Source organism: Marmota flaviventris, chromosome 15, assembly GCF_047511675.1.
Source record: "Marmota flaviventris isolate mMarFla1 chromosome 15, mMarFla1.hap1, whole genome shotgun sequence".
Lineage (NCBI taxonomy): Eukaryota > Metazoa > Chordata > Mammalia > Rodentia > Sciuridae > Marmota > Marmota flaviventris.
In genome coordinates, this window is record NC_092512.1 from 48,729,638 (window position 1) to 48,748,006 (window position 18,369).

Genomic DNA, 18,369 nt, shown 5'->3' on the forward strand with positions numbered 1-18,369 from the left:
AAAACATGCTAACTATTAAGAAATTAGTATTTGTAATAATCAGAGAACAGTAAATTCTTTACTGTTGATCTGCTGAGATTCTCCACTCCAAGAGCCCTTTATCCTTCCTCCACTCTGTCTCATCCTGTGCTGATGCTAATTTCTCCCACTCCTTGAATGACTTATCTTTCTCCAGTAACTAGCACAGCATCAAGAGTACTTAACAAATGTTCCTTAAAGTAATGCAATATTACATTTTTTTCTCTGTTCATTAAATTTCATATTGACCATCTGATTTTGCTAATGAAATCACAGTTGAAATTGAATCTGCTCAGGGAAGCTGAGGGAATTGTCAGCAGTGGAAGGAATCAGTAGTATCAGTGCTGGGGGGGGGTACCACATGGGTTTCCTATCTATCATCTCTCTCTCTCAGATTTACTATCTTCTCTTATGTCAGCCAATCATTTATCTACTTATCAATCTATCATTCATTTTTTTTTTTAATTCTTAAGACCTTTACTGAAGAGTTCCTTCTGGCATGGGAGGCACATGGCTGCAGCCAGGACTTGTTCCCAACCACATAACGCCTCAGCTCAGTGTGACACTGTTCATGACCTTGGCGTGACACCATCGATGGTCAGCAGAACAGGAAGGCAGCTCCAGCAGCTACTTCTCCTGAGGCACATAGTTGAGCAGCTTCTCAGTCAGGTCCACATGTGCCAGCAGCATATGGTGACAGCAGTAGAGCTTCAGGCCCAGAGCATCCAGGGCGTCCCCCTTAGTGTACTGGGTCTGCAGCATCCCCAGGGTGGCCTCACACTCGTTGTCCACCATCTTGCCCAGGTGAAGCAGCAGCGCACCGGGATGACCTTGGTGGCGGCGGTGAGCGACTAGGCCACATTTACCATATTTCAAGCATGTCTATCAATGAATCATCTCTATTTTTTTCACAACCACTTAACCCCTGCAGAAGTTTTGTTCTCAGTACCACCACTGTTCACAGTGATGGTTTTCCAACATGTGGTTTTTGAACAGAATATTTTAACAAGTTCAAAGTACAAGTGTACAGTACAGTTTTCTCTTTGTCTTTGAAGATTTGAGAAAATACCAGTGATTTAAATTTTTAAGTCATAGAAAAAACACTGAATTTGTTTAGAATCTTTCTAAAATTTTTTTTTTTTATCAGAAAACTAGGAATCTTTCAGGACTTCTGCTCCTTGTCTACCCACTGCCCCTTAATCCATTCAGTAATTAAACTTCATAAATTCTTCCCTCTTAATAATTGTGTTACCCTCCCCACTCCCCCACCCCCACATTTTTCCTAGGCCCACAGTCAATGCCTTAGTAGCTGCAACATTACTCCCTTCTTGGATGACCATTGCAGCCTTTGAACTAGTCTCCCTACCTTAACACAGTCTGATTCCCCTTCAGTCTATATTTCAAATTGAAGTCAGGGCCCATTCTTGAGCACAAGTCTGATCATGACTGCCCTTCTTTAACAACTCAGTGGGTTCCCTATAGCTTGTGGGGTAAAGTGGAAAATCCTGTTAGTACACATGTCCCCTCAGACCTCAGTCCCTAGCAGGCCCCCTTCCCCTTCCTCTTGGGATGAGTTAAGCTATTTGCTGACTCTTGCCTAGACATTTTATGTAGTCTTCAGTAAAGGTCTCACCCCTGTTCTCACCTCTTCTTCCCCCCACAGATTTGGTTCATTTTTTCAAGGCTCAATTAAAATCTGATCTCCTTTAAAAATTTTCTCTGGGTCTGTCTGGGTGATAGAGATGATATTTCTTCATAGTGCATTCTCAAGGCTTGAACATAATAGACCCTCAATACCTTGTTGGTGCCCAAAGGATATAGAAAAGAGAGGCGTTAAATGCCTTTTAAAAACAATTCTAGCACTTTAATTTAAGTAAGCATTCCCACATAGCTGCAGACTCCCAAGTAAGTACAAGACAAACTGGGCATAAAGTGTAAGCACCAGGGGCATGTGCACTGGCCTCTGTGGGAGTGGTCTATTGACGTTGTGATAAGATTGTGTTTATTACAACAGGCAGTGAATAGCATTCACTGGTGAAAGCAGATTTTAAATCTGATTTTTATTCATTCTAGTTTAGAAGCAAGGTGAATATGAAAACAAAAAGAATGCTGTATCTTTTTTGAAGGCCCCCACGTATATAATTTTCTATTTTAAATTGATTTCATTGAATGTGAGTTATAAAAAATGATTCAGCAAATCTCTTGTACTCCTCCCATTCAGCTTAACTAAACGAATACTGCCATCCTCTGAAATCCCATGCATCTCACCCTAAGTCTCCCCTCTAACCTGCTCTCAGAGGAATCATTATATTGAATTTTCATCGTTCTCCTATAGTCCTTTGTAGTTCGCCATCCGGTGATTTTTCATGTTTTTGCATTTTTTTGTAGAAGAAATAAAATAAATGTTTTCTACTTTTAGATTTTTTTTTTACTCAACATAGTATTCCTGTGATATGATAATGTTTCATGTGGCTGAAATTCAATAATTTCACCTCAATAGCATAGCATAGTATACCAAAGTTAAAAAAAATTCATACTATGGTTGATATGCCTCTATTTTTTTGTTCTGAGTTTTTGTATTGTAAATGATTCTGTGAACATTCTAATACATACATTTATGGTATAGGAGTAGAGATCCTTATTTTCCATATGTCTGATACAAATATCTGATGCAAATTTATAGAAAATAACATCATTCTGGAATAAGCAATCATGTCCCACAACATCATAGTTACATGATAATAACCCATAGTTGTATATAACTTTGTGGTTAGAATTGAATCCACCATCATAAAGTGGAATAGTTTTCACTCATTTCTACCTGCCATTATAGGTACTGCACACGTTGCACACATGTGTTTAAAGCAACTATTCTGTTCAACCATATATTATAATTCATTCATGTCTCTGTCTCCCCAACTAGACTGGAATTTGAGGAATAAGTTTAGTAACTTTCTTTCTTTGACATCCTTTGGGTTCTAATGGCCAGTTCATAAGAGGCGTTTAATAAATATATTTGAATGAGCAATTAGTAGGTACTCCATAAAGATTGAATGGTATTAGCATAAACAGTTGATTATGTTATGTTGATCTACTCTTTTTACAATTGTTATACACACATGCACACATGCGCACAAACACTTGTTCTTTTAGAAGATGAACTAATGAAGAAAGAGTAGGATCTCTATTTACAACATTGAAAATAGCGTGTACTTTAGCAATATATATATATGTGTGTGTGTGTGTATATATATATATATATATATATATTTTTTTTTTTTTTTTGGTGGGGGGTACTGGGGATTGAACTTTGGGGCACTCGACCACTGAGCAACATCCCCAGACATATTTTAAATTTTATTTTGAGACAGAGTCTTACTGAGTTGCTTAGTGCCTCCCGGTTGCTGAGGCTGACTTTGAACTCATGATCCTCCTGCCTCAGCCTTCCGAGCTCTGAGATTACAAGTATGCGCCACCACGCCTGGCCCTTAGTAATTTTTTTCCTGACAGAAAACTTGAGAATACAAATACAATGTAACTTTACTTAATGATAACTCCAGAGACTGGAAGTTATACAAATATACAAATATTCAGATATCTTGCCTATATCATTCTTCCACACGAAGGTTTTCCACTTTTCTCTAGATTCATCACTTCTCCTTATTCATCCTAACCTTTCTTCCCTTATCAAACACAATTTAACACACAAAAATATTTTAAACACTTTTTTTGAAGTCTCTCAGGTCTTTGCCTTTCTCTCTCCTCCTCCTCCTTCCCCTTCTTCTTCTTTTTTGAATTCCCTCCTTTAAGGAGCACTATATAATTTATTCAGGAGAATGATAAATCTAAGATTCTATAGGTTTAATAATTAGATACTAAATTAATATTTTGCACAAACTTGCTAAGTGTGTGTGAGTGGGGAGGAGTCAAAGGATAGAATAGAGAGCCTTATTCTTAAATAGACTAGGAAGGAAAATAGGAAATCTAAGCTAGTCTTTGGAAGTATGAGAAATGATATAAATGGACAAGGAAATGGTGAAGGGGTGAAAGTTATATATGAGGAAGAAGAAAGAGTAAGGAAGCATCTCAGATCTTTCTTCATCTTAACAGATGAAGCCAAGTCCTGAAAAGCCCTCACACTGGATTATTTTGACAAACTCCAGAGCTGCTCAAGGCCACTCAAGGCAACACATCTCATTATGGGTGCTCAGATCATTTGCATCTGAATTATCTGGGTTGTTCGTTTAAACCTGAATTCCTGGGGCAAGGGTCCAAAAATCTGTGATTTCAACAAGCACTTCTGGTAACTCTCGTAGGCTTTCAATTCTGAGGACTCATTTTCTTACAAGAGTAATAAATCCAGTGGGTGGCAGAGGGGAACACATTCTGGCTGAATGTGAGACTAAACACATTCTGGAGAGATTTTGTATATTTTAAAAACATATATTTTGCATAATTTAAGCATGCAAATTTGGAACAGATGTATGATAATCTGTATTAATGTATCACAGTTTAACAGATCCACCCTGATCTCTCATCATCATCTCTCTCTCTCTTTCTTACTATGTAATTTCCCAACTTCATCATGCTTCCCAATCTTCCATCTATCCGACCCCCCCTTGGAATCTGATGCTACCTTTACTTTAACAGGGAGAATTGAGGATCCCAGGGACATACAACCTCAATTTCCTTTCTCTGTGCTGTGATAATCAATGGTATCTAAATTCCTTTTCTTCCAGTCCTCAGAAGAGCTGCTGTCCTGTCCCTACCTGAGGCCAGTCTGCTCCTCTGTGCTCTGAGCTTCTCATTTCTACCACTTCTGTGGCAAGTTTCCATAATTCCCTCTCTTGGCTTTTCTCCTGACCCTATAGGCATTCTCATGTTCTTCTCATATACTCTATCTTAGAAAAAGGAAAGGGAAAGAAAATCTTATCTCTATTTGTCATTCCCATCCCCATCTAGTTATCACACCACATTTTACTTTTTTACTATCAAGTTTCTCAGAAAAAGGGCTTTAGTGGCTGTGGCCCTTCCACACCTACTATTTGCCCCCCTATGGCTTGACTCATCTTCTGCCATCATCAGTCGTCCTACCCCAAGCCTTGCTCCAAGCCCAAGCTGTTCTTGCTAAGATCACCAACCACCTTCTGAGTACAAAATCTAGTGGGTTCTTTCAGTTGAGGCTTTGCTCAACCTCTTTGTAGCAGACACTGTTGGCTGTCCCTCACTCGGACCTTTTCCCCCTCTTTGATTTAGAGGGCACTGCTCTCCTCTTGCTTCCTTAGCCCTTCTTTTATGACCCCTGTTCTTTCTTATTAATTTTCTCTTCCACATCAGTGCTCTCCAGGGTTCAACCTTTGACTTCTTCCTATATTCACTATTTTGTTTAATACTTACTATGTGTCCATTGTAAAGATTTTAAATTTGACTCTGAGCAGTATGGGGATCTGTTGGAGGTTGCTGAGAGGAATGAAATGGACTGACTTCATTTTAAAAGACTTGCTCAGGTGCTACATGGAAAGTCAGCTATAGGAGACCAAAAAATGCAACAGGGACATTCAGCTGGAGGCTACTGGGAAAGTCCAGATGAGAGGCAGTAGTGGCTTGGATCAGGGTGGTTGCCCTGAAGTTGTTAAGAAATGTTCAGATTTTGGATACATTTTGCATGTGTGCCTTCCCTCAAGACTATAGGTTCTTTGAGAGTGGGGTACTGCTCAGAATGCAGCAGTAACTTCAGGCATATTTGTTAAATAAATGAATGCGTGAATGGGTAAATGAATTTGATAGGTAAGACTATAAAATTGGCTTCATAAAATCATAAATTTGTAAAAAAAAATCCTATGTTCTGGAGATTTGTGGAAATGACTAATGCTCTGTGTCATGGTAGTAAATACAGAAATGAAAGGAACATAAAGTATCAAGTATTCAATCTTGTTTTCCACAGGCACATATACCAGATGTCCTAGTACCTCCACCACCCTCCTCTTTCTGCTTTAAGAAAGGAGGGGACAGGACAATCCAATCCACAGGAAATTTTCCATGACATTAAAGTGTATCATGAAAGCTGCTATACAGCTGGTGAGATGAATGAAAAATAACCTTGGTGATTTATTAGAAACTGTCACTTGCTTCTACACAGAAGAAACTCTGTACAGGTGTTCACTGAAAATGGTGCAGCCTGGTGGGATCCCTTAGGCTTCTGAAAACAGGATCTCTCATTTCATCTTGGCTTTCCTGACACTGCCTAACACAGGCTGCATATATAGTAGATGCTTGCTAAACAAATGAGGAAAGAAATAATCTGACCAATTTTCTTAGAGGCATCAGGCAGGGTATTGCCGGTTGTCCTCATCCCTGGGTCTTGGTACCTGGCAATAGAAATGCTGCCAGAAGTGCTTTCACTGCAGATACACTGAGCAACCAATAAGAATGAGAAGATGACGTCTGCAGATGCCATTAGGCATTAGAAGGAAAGTGAATCAAAAACAGCCCTTGGCTCCTCTCTGGCCTCTGAGGGTATTTGAGAAATGAGGCTTCTTGTGAGGGCAGAAACAGCATATTTCTGAATCATGTTTCTGTTGCTTTGCTAAGTCATGTTAATTGTGGCTGCAAGAATGTAGCCTGGGACAGAGGGGTGGAAGTAATTGAAGCTTTCATCTGTGTTCCCCCAAGAGCCTGTGAGTTTTCTGTCCTTAACTCAGCTGTTTTTTCTTTTCACCAAAGTCTTTCTCTCACCCAATTACTCTTTTTTGTTTCTTCTTAAAGTCTGTTCTTATTCATTTATTTGACAGATATTCATTGAATACCTACTCTATGCCAGGCCATGTTTCAGACTCAGAGACACAAGTTTCCTGCCATTCCTGATCTTATGGAATTGCAATCTAGTTCTGCAAGACAGATGATTAAAAAAAATAATAAAGAGTGTGCTGGCCAGGGATAAGAACTGTGAGGTGCAGCAGGTAAGGGCCGAGGGCTTGGTGCAGTCAGGGCAATTTCAGACTGGGTGGTCAGAAAAGGCCTCTCGGTGGAGGTAACATTTCCTTCATTTTATCCCATTTTTCACTTTCGTTCACATGATTGCCATGCTGTCTAGACAGGGTGAGTGTAATGTTGACAGCTATTGTGGTGAGCTTGGTCTTGCTGTATCATTTTCTATTTTCCTTATCCTTCTAAGGCTGCTATGTATTCCATGTGATTCTACTGAAAAGCCATTCTCTTCTCAAGCCTACACTACTTTGTGAAGGTGGAGAGAGATAAAGAGCAATAACAAGGATTTCAGCCACTGCGTCTACATACACACTCCAGTTTACTATGAAGATTAAATGAGTTAATGCTTTAAAATATTTTATGCCATACATGAGACATAGTAAATTCTGAATACAAACTTTAGCTATTCTATTATTATGATTAATAGTTATAGAAACTTGTAAAGATATTGCTGGATAGTTCACGCTTTGAAATCCTCCTATTGGTCCTCATATTCTCCATGGTTTACTGGATGTGGAGCCATGGCAGTTGCTGTGGTGATCCACAGGGGCACTTGGGAAGGCAGGGTTCCCCTTCTTATTTTGCTTACAAGACAGAGCTCACTCACCGCCCATACAAGACAACTGCTGAGGAACAGTTCTGTTTACAAAGTGGACTAACAGGAAGCATGAGATCATGCATCCAAATTGAAACACCAACTCCTTAGGGAAGAATGATTCAAATGTCAATCCTAACCCATTTCATTTCTAAATCATAGTTCTACTTAGAGAGGGGCACAAAATCCGGGAAGCACAGAAGGGAATCTATTCTTTACCACTTTGAAAATGGGGAGAGAGCTTATCTGCTAGAGATGGCAGAGTGCTAAGGGAAATTTTTATTTGATTAAAAGAGGCTCTTGCCTACTATATAGCTCATTTCTTTTTGTTTTGACTTCTGTGATTTCACTTGTGATCATTTGTCATAGTCAGAAGAGAATAAGGTACATATTTAAAATTCAAATCTCTCAATCTTAAATGGTGATGGTGATCTAGAGTTTTCACCTTATGTATAAGAAATGGTATATGGCAAACTCACCATGCAGAGTGACTATTCAAGTCTATCTTCAAATAGACCCACTTCAGAAATTCTTTGGCCAATTAATTTCTGAAGCTAGGGTCATGATTTCCAATTTTCTGGTGGATTGAAAAATGTGGCTTTTATCATTTGTGGTTAGAACAAATGGGAATGGGAGGAGGGTCTAGATAGCAGGTCAACTAAACACTAAAGCAAACATTCTGCTGCCTTTCGACAAATTTATTGGAATAAAAACTCTACAGTACTTTTTTTTTTTAACAAAATAAGAAAGTGAATTTTTCCTTTAGTACTGCCATGTAAAGTCTATATTGAAAAAGAATCATCTCAGATCATCTCTATGGTAATATCACCTTTGCAAACATAGACAATAGGCCTAAATATAAACTTGATTCTGACAAGTTTTATCCAACTGAAAGAACAAGCAAAATACTTAGGCATCTTGTCTCATAGTCACAGAGGAAAATGTGAGAAAAGCTGTGTGATACCCTCCATGCTGAAACTAGGGCTCAAGTCCCTGCTTTATACTTCCCTCCTTGCTATTTTTGAAATGGTTTGGTTCTGGTTGAACTCATTAGGAATGTAATGACACCTCTCATTCCTGAATTATAGATTAATATGAATGAACTTTCAGATATGGGATTCTGTCCGCTGAGTGTTTTGGTTAGATTTTCACTGCTGGGACCAAAAGACCTGACAAGAACAATTTTAGATTTTTTTTTTGGTGGTGCTGGGGATTGAACCCAGGGCCTTATGTATACAAGGCAAGCACTCTACCAACTGAGCCATATATATATATATATATATATATATATATATATATATATATATATATACACACACACACATACACACACACAATGGAATAATCCTCAGCAATAAAAGAGAATAAAATCATGGCATTTGCAGGTAAATGGATGGAGTTAGAGAAGATAATGCAATCCTAAAAAACCAAATGCCGAATGTTTTCTCTGATATAAGGAGGCTGATTCATAGTGGGGTGGGGAGGGGTAGGGAGGGGGAGCATGGGAGGAATAGACAAAGTCTAGATAGGGCAGAGGGGTGGGAAGAGAAGGGAGGGGGCATGATGGTGGAATGTGACAGATATTATTATCTAAAGTACAGGTATGAAGACACCAATTGGTGGGACTATACTTTGTATACAACCAGAGTGTGAAAAATTGTGCTCTATATGTGTAATAAGAATTGTAATGTATTTGACTGTCATATATAAATAAAAAAAATAATTAAAAAAAGAACGATTCTAGAAGAGGAAAAGTTTGTTTGGGGCTCACAGTTTCAGAGGTCTCGGTTCCTAGATGTGACTCTATTCCTCAGAGTCTGGGATGAGGCAAAACACCTGGCACCCAGAGATAGCTCCACTCTTCAGGGACAAAATATACACTCCCAAGGCACACCCACAATGCTCCACCTCCTCCAGCCACCCTCTACCTGCCTTCAGGTACCATTTAGTTAATCCCTATCAGAGGATTAATTCACTGTTTGGGTTAAGGATCTCATAACCAATCATTTCACCTCTAAATTTCTTGCATTGTTTCTCATGAGTTTTAGGGGGATATCTAATATCTAAACTATAACACAAAGGAATTATAATTCAGACTTATTCATTTCTTCTTCATCCTATGTAAACATTTTAGCTCTTCTAGTAATTTTATTCATGATGATTGAGAAAACATGACACTGTGTAATACATCTTTATTAAAGGATGAACATTCATATGCTCTTAATTTTTATATTTTTAGATTTGTTTTAGTGTGTGTGATACTGAGGATCAAAACCAGGACCCCATGTGTGATTGATAAATGTTTTACCACTAAGCTATATTCACACCCTTCATTAATATACATTTGATCCTGACTTGTGAGGAATTGGTATTTGTCATTTATTTCAAAGTCCATTATGATTGTGAACATGAGCTTTTCTTCATATGTGTTCAGGAGAGGGAAAATTCTCCCAAACTGAGTGATTTCCCTTAGATTTGGATTAGGCCTCAACTATTTGCTTCCAATGTTTAGCATATAATGGAATTACATCTTTTGAAACCACATTCCCAATGTAACTTTAATACCTCTGTGTGTGTGTTTGTGAGTGTGTGTGTTTGTGTGTGTGTGTTTTGAATGAGGATTGGTATCTCAAATGTCTCAAGTGGGTGCAAAAATATGTAGAAAGTATTGCCTCTCATTTTCCATTCTACCTCTGAGTACCTAACTTTTCCCTTTTGCATCTCAAGAAAGACCTTTTGGGCAGGACCTGAGAGTGGGTACAGATGAATGAAATAATTTGGTTCTTACTGTGGGATTAATGCCTTGGCCTGTGTGGCTGCCCTTAGTCCCTGTACTCCTGTAGCTAATAACCCCACTGGGAAAGGCATGTATCCAAGCCCATCAAACCAGTTCTACACATCCAATTAGCAGAGCATTTCACAATTTTCTCATACTCATTTAAACGAAAAACCTGGAAGTTTCTCTGTAGTGGCCCCCACTAACAGCATCTGTGTGGACTTCCATGGGGTGTTCACATTCACACAGCCCTTTGCACAGATGGTCTGTGGGATCTTTTTTCCTGAAGCCAATGTTGTCAGACATTTTCTCAAAAAGAAAGTGAGAATATCAACAGAAGTAATTTTTTCATTTTACTTTATTTAAGCTAAATCATACATAGATCCAGAATTTTTTTTTTCCAGATCTGCCTACAGTTACAGTTAGAACTTCAAGGCCGATGGGAAGCAGTCTGTTCTTTTGTCACAAGGCAACTAGACCCCTTCAACAGCAGCTCTCCAGTGACCACTGAGTAAAGTAAGCATCGGTGGCATTCCTGCAGTAGACCATTCTGAGTTGGACTGAGGTGTTGCAACTGTCTTTAACTTGAACTTAAGGATAATGCTTCCTCAAATACCACAACGATTTCAAAACCAGAAGTTTCTTTCAGGGCTTCACTTCCTCCAAATACCTCTATCTTCATTTGATCCAGGAAAGAAATTGGCTTCTAGTAACTGTTACTCAAACCTCAAATGCACAAAACGTAAGCTGGCTTGACAACAGCAGAGAATGACGAATGTTATCTTTGGCCACCAGATGTTAGGTACCAATGCAGGCAGCAGTGAATTGAGTTTGCAGGGGGGTTACGGGCGGAATAATGGGAAGTGCTGTAAGGGATGTTTCTGTCTGACTTCAGAAGCTTCAGTCGCACAAACGTCCAGGATGTTTGTACATTTGCAGGGAGAACAAGAGAAATTAGAACACTCAAGTCAAAAAAGCACCTACAGTAGGATGACTCACTCACTCTCCTTAGCTTAAATAAAAGTTCTGAACGTAAATGTTAGAATAGCCATTAAACCCCCAAGTTCCTAGTGAACTGGCTAGGTTGAACACAGGGTCTGAGTCATGTGGTAGCAGTGTGCTTTTGGGCAGTTTATTTAATTTTTGTTCACCTCAATTTTTTCATTTGTAAAATAGGAGTACTCCTGTACCTACTTCCTGGGAAGATATTCCTGGGTGATTGTCATGACACACAACTAAACCGGTCAGGGTCACTCCAAGTGAATTTGGCTGACTAAATAAAGACATAGACACAGAAATCACCTTTTCTTTGGGTTCAGTGACCACTCCTCAGCCACAGCTCTCACAAGTGGGGCAAGACAGGCAAGAAAGAGGAGAAGCATATCTCAAACCGGGTTGTTTAGGGAGAAGCCATTCAAATGAGGGAAGAGGTTGGGTTACAACAAACAAATAGGTGTAATCCAACCCCATTGGGTGACACCCACTCCTGGAGCTGCACCTTTTTTATCTGAGTGGAGGTCAGGTCCAATTGTATTGCTGTGGGTAAAATACCTGTTCAGTACCTCTTTACTCAGGACTTAAAGGTGTGTACATAGCTCCTGTCCAGAGCAGCTCCCGATAGGTGTTGGCATTAATTAGATAATATGTACAAAGCCCTTAACAAAATGCCTGGAACCTGGTGACTGTCCAATCAATGCTAAGAGTTATAATAATGATGATGGTGATGTCACTTAGAAAAGTAACTTCCTTAGGGTTTCGGTACATGTACTCCAGGGTGATTCTTAGGAGGTGAAAGATTTGTACACTGAAAACTATAAATTTTTGATAAAAGACATTGAATAATATATAAGTAGATATATTTATAGATAAATAGATATTTATAAATAAATAGATATCCTGTGTTCAAGGATTGAAAGAATTAATATTGTTGAAATGTCCATCTTACTCCAAGTGATGTACAGCTTCCACATAATCCCTATCAAAATTCCAATGTCATTTTTCCCTATATTTTTATTGGTGCAATAAAATTATACATAATAGTAGGATTTATTATTATGTGTTCATGTATGCACATGTATAATGATATAATTTGGTCAATATCATTTTCTAGTATTTCACCTTCCAATTCACAGAAGTAGCAAAAACAATCCTAAAATTTGTATGAAACTATAAAAAACCCTGAATTGCCAAAGCAATCCTGAGAAAGAAAAGTTAACCTGGAGGCAGCACACCTCCTGAATTAAAACTGTATCACTGAGTTATAGTAATTAAAACAGTATGGTATTGGAACAAAAAGAGAAACAGAATATAGCAGAGAGACCAGAAATAAATTTGAACATATACAGTCAACTAATATCTGACAAGGGCATCAAGAAGGCACAATGAGTTAAGGATAGTCTCTTCAATATATTGTGCTGAGAAAATTAGATTTTCACACACAAAAGAATGACTCTGGAACTTGATATCCAACCATATCTAAAAATCAACTCAAAATAAATAAAAGACCTAAATGTAAGACCTGAAACTATAAAACTGCTGGAAGAGAAAAACTTCTTGACATTGGCCATGACAATGATTTCTTGCATGTCACACCAAAAGAACAGGTTATAAAAGCAAAAAATGAATATGTGAGTTTACATCAGACTTAAAGTCCTGAGGAAGCAGGAATTTAAGGAAGTCTAAAGGACTAAAGGAAGCAATCCACAAAATGAAAGTCTACCTAAGATCTGGGAAAAATATCCAAGTTACATATTTGATAAAAATCGATGTCCAAAATGTATAAAAAATTCTTGCAAATCAATCCCAGGGAAACACATAATCTCTTTAAAAAACAGGCAAAGGATCAGACCAAATATTTCTCCAAATAGGACACAAAAGTGGCCAACAGATACGTAAAAAGGTGCACAATATAACATATTATCAAGGAAATGAAAATTAAAACCGCTATGAAATATCAGTTTACAATTGTTAGAATGGCTATTGTCAAAGAGACAGGAGGAATCAAATGTTGATGAGGATGTAGAGAAAGGGGAACTCTGGTACAGTGTTGGTGGGATTGTTTAATGGTGCAACCATATGGAAAACACTATGGAAGTTTCTAAGGAAATTAAACATAGAACTATCATTTGACCTAGCAATCCCACTTTTGTGTATATGCCTAAACAATACGAAATTATTACCTCATTGCAGCATTATTCACAATAACTAAGGTTTAGAAACAACTTAAGCATCCATCAGTGGATGAAAGTTAAATGGATAAAGAAAATGCAATCTAGATGCAACGAAATATCATTCAGGAGATCCTGTCATTTTACATAACAGGATGCAACCTGAAAAACATCATCCTGAGTGGAACAAGACAAAAACAGAAAGAGATTATTGCATGACCTCACTTATATATGAAAGCTTATAAAAAGAAAGATCAAATATACCGAGACTAAAAGTGTGGTTACCAGGAAAAGCCAGAGGAGAAGGGAGGAACTGGGGAAGTGCAAGTCAGAGGATATAAGGTAGCAGATGTGTAGTATGGATAAGTGCAGAGATATAATGTATACCATGAGGACTACAGTTGGTAGAATTGTATTCTATTAGGGATTTTAGTTAAATAAATAGATTTTAACTACTCTTGAAACAAAAAAGAAACTAAGGGACATGATAGATATGCTAATTTGCTTTATGATAGTCACCATATCTATATGTATCTCATAACATCAAGTTTTAAACTTTCAATATACACAATAAAGTTTATTTAAAAATATAAATATTTTGTGTAATAAAATTCAGTTTTGATTTTGATATTCTTATGACTTTAAAACAATGACAGAAGTTATGCTGGTCAGTTTTGTTTTTCAAATAAATCAGACTCTTGTCTAAATAAATTAAAGTCAATTGTAAAAATTGACCATTTGTGAAAATCCCAGGCAAAAACTCAAGGCCAAAGACAGCAAATATTGTTCTATAATCCTGCAGTGTTTCCCAACACACATCAAAGACATACAAATGGAGTTAAAAACAAAGAATAATCATTTCTGGTCTTGAGGGATTCTGTCCTAAGTGTGGACCCAAGGACAGAGAAGCCAAGATATTTTACTGTAGTGCCTCAGAACTTTAATTATCAAATAAAACCCATTTCTTTTCTGGAAGTACTTCACATCTGCTCTATCACCTGCATGGCAACATCCTAGCCAGGTTATTTCTTAGGCCATATTACTGCTGCAAACTAACTGCTTACCCTTCTGTGAGATTATTCCCCTACAACCTTAACCCTGACCTAACTCTTGCTTCTAGGAAGCTTCTGAAGCATTAGCAAAAGCTTTATAAAACTAAGCCACTCATTTCTTCTTTCCATTCATTACAATTTCCCAAAACTTCATGTATTGAATCTAAAATCCCCTTTCTGATTTTCAAAGTTACAAGGAAACTTTTCTTTTTCTTGAGAAAGATTCAGTTTACATTGCTTTCACATGTAATTAAGGATAAAACTTATATAAATTGTGATATATATACATTCAAAGAAGTTTAAGTACAAATTCCAGCACAAAATATTATGTAATTGACAGGCTAATTGTAAACCTTGCTTGGAAAATAAAGCACAAAAGAATAAGTGAAAAAATATTTTTAAAAAACAGGGGGGAATTCAATGTTCAACATTTTAAAGGGTACATTTAAATTATAGTAACTGAAAGAGCCTGACATTCTTGCAAAAATGGAATAATAAATAGATTGACTTAATAGAGAGCTCAGGAACAGAGAAGTAATGCACTGAAGTTCAGTAAATAATAAAGGCAGGATTTCACATCCATGAGGAAAGTATGAATCACTCAGAGTTAATAGATTATTAATTTGGGGGAAAATGTAAATTATTTAAATTGCAATACAAATGAAAATAAACTCCAGCTAGACATGAAGTCCCAAGGTTTTAATGCTGTGACTATTTTAATGAAATTGACACAGGAAGGTTGGAAATCATAATCTAGAGTTTTATATCCCTCATATATTTTTTCACACATATATGAAATATATATATATGTATATATATATGCACATATATATACTTTAAACATTCTAATCATTCAAAAGAATAAGCTTCTAAAAGCATGATAATTCTTTCAAAGTTAATATATATTTATAGCTCAACTTAAGTTTTTATAGGTGTTCCACATCTGGGTCAACGGGACAAGAGATATTAAAGAGTTAAATAAAATTGAAAAACTGTAAAAGAGTCAGTAGGTAATGTGTGAGAATGAGTTTTTCAATCTGAGATTAGGGAAGTCTTTTTTAAAAGGTGCAAAATGAAAATACCATAAGGAAAAATATTACCAATTAAACTCTGTACAAATTCCAAAGTTCCTGTGCTATAACAGTTAATGGTCAAGAAATAGAGAAGAAAATGTTTGTAACACATAAAACAGATGGAGGAGTCATATTTAGAATATACAGAGAATTCTTAAAAAGCAATAAGAAAAAAACCCTGAATAGTTCAATGGGTGTTGGAAAGGAGAGGAAAAGGGAAACAGTAGTGAATGGGAAAAATTCATTTTTTAGCAATGAGGAAATGCAAATTAAGACAAATATGAGCTATTCTTTTATCCCTTACTAATAAAAATAAACAAAAACAGAGATTAATTATTATATGAGGACATGGAGAAATGAAGCATGTGCAAATGTGAGTTGTTCAGAGAAATTTGGCAGTTTTTATTAAAATAATTACCCGTACAAGAAAAACACTCCCACAGATATACAAAGTGGTATTTAGAAGAGTATTCACTTCAGCATTATTGGGAAATGTGAAAATTGCTAAGTGAACTTATGATTAAATAATGGTATATTCATATGATGGAAAATATTTTCAAGACCTATTAACTTAAAAAGTTACTAAACTAAGTGAACAGTGTGATCCCATTTTTGTAAAAAAAAAAAAAAAAAAGCAATACAACAACAACAAAAAAAACCTAAATAAAATCTCACAAAACAAAATTACATTTAACAGTGGAAATTTGTAAGTGTGAAAATGCATAGAAAATGGCCTGAAAAGATAAAATTACCAATGGCAGCTGTTAACAAAAAGGGACTGGACTTGACAGAAGTAATAGACCTGGCTTTACCTGTATTTTTACAATAAGATTGTTTTCATGCACAGTTTGTGAATTAAACAAAGAACTTGATACATTTTTTAGATAGGAAGAACAAATTAGTAAGTTAGTTAAAGAGAACCCATGTCTTTGTGAACTAAATTGGAAGCATCACACTTGAAGACAGTGGAGGAGAAAAATAAAATCTGTGGAAAGTGCAAAAATGAAAGAGCAAGTTAATTAAGATGGCGGCCTACTGGGTGGCAGCATGGTAGCTTGGATCTGTGTTTAGATTATAGTGCCTGGAGCCCTAGATGTGATAACAAACTTTAGCCCAGATGTTCTGTCCAGTGAGAATATGCCTCTTCAATTTAGAATTGGTTTATATAACTCCTGCCCCACTGTTAATGCTGATGAACCTATTATTGCTGTGGATGACATAATTGAAACCTACTGTTTGCTTTAAAGCCAGATTTAGTTCATGATCATTGTTATTACTGTTGACAATTGCTGACCTCACCATTCCTGATTTTTGTGGTAATTAATGTTGTAGATGTCATAATAGGAACTGAGTATTTATTTTAGTACTATGAATTGTTTGCATTGATTGTTGCTATTGTTTTTTTCTCTCTGTTCTGTGAGGTGCTGGGAACCTACAGGGACACTACAAGTTTACAGGGTAGAGACTTTGCTGTTCAACTAAACTCAACCAAAAGACAGTGCATCTTGCTTCACACACTCAATATTTAGCTCTATTTTAATACAAAGGCTAGAAGAGACAAAAACCTTAACTAATGACCCAGGATCCAAGTAGAAACAGATATGTGTGGGCTCCCAGGTCCTACCTGAGGACATTTACTGCTACAGCAAAAACAGAATTAACAAAAAGGCTGTGGATGCCACAGCTATGAAGGAGTTCAATCTAGGTCACTCTAGGACACTTTGGCAAGTGAAGACTGTGGCCTGAAAAGGCCCACACATAAGAGTGGAACAGAAATCCCTCACAACACAGAAACATAAGAAATATCTAAAAACAAGGTAACATGACTTCTCCTAAAGTTCATAATTCACCAGCAGCTGACCCCAAAGATATTATAAAGTGAATGAAATATCAGATAAAGAATTCAAAAGAATCATTATAAAAATTATCAATGAATTCCAAGTGAACACAGAAAAATAACTGAATGAATGAAGGAAGTGAGTACAGGATATGAAAAATGAGGAGACAGAAATATTGAAAAAGAACTAAATAGAAATCTTGGAAATGATGGACACAATAAATCAAATAACATGTTCAGTTGAACTTCTCTCTAGTAGAGTTGACCATTGTGAAGATAGAATTTCAGAGCTGGAAGACCAACTGGCCAGCCTTGAACATTCAGACAGCATTACACAGAAGAAAATACATAACCATGATCAGAATATGGAAGAACTCTGGGACGACATGGAGAGACCAAATTTAAGAATTATTGAAATTGAGGAGGGTTGTGAGATGCAGAGCTAATAAACAAATTTGGCAAAGTAGCAGGTTACAGAATCAACGTACAAAAATCAATAGCTTTCCTATATACCAACAACAAATCTGCTGAGAAAGAAATTAGAAAAATAATTCCATTTACAATGGCCACATATACAAAAAATACCTATGAATAGATCTAACCAAGGAGCTGAAAGACCTTTATGATAAAAACTATAGAACATTGAAAAAAGAAATTGAAGACTTCAGAAGATGGAAAGATTTCCTGTGTTCATGGATAGGTAGAATTAATATTGTTAAAATGGCCATACTAGCAAAAATAATATACAGATTCAATGCAATCCCCGTAATAATACCAATGACACTCTTCACAGAACTAAAATAACCAGCCTTAATATTTATTTGGAAGAATAAAAGAATAGCAATTGCCACATCAATTCTAAGC

General features: G+C 36.8%; 1 pseudogene; it reads right to left on the minus strand.

Annotated features, from left to right (window-relative positions):
- Nucleotides 1-645: 645 nt before the first annotated feature.
- Nucleotides 646-10,682, minus strand: LOC114101642 (DNA-directed RNA polymerases I, II, and III subunit RPABC5 pseudogene; annotated as a pseudogene).
- Between the last annotated feature and the right edge of the window lie 7,687 nt (nt 10,683-18,369).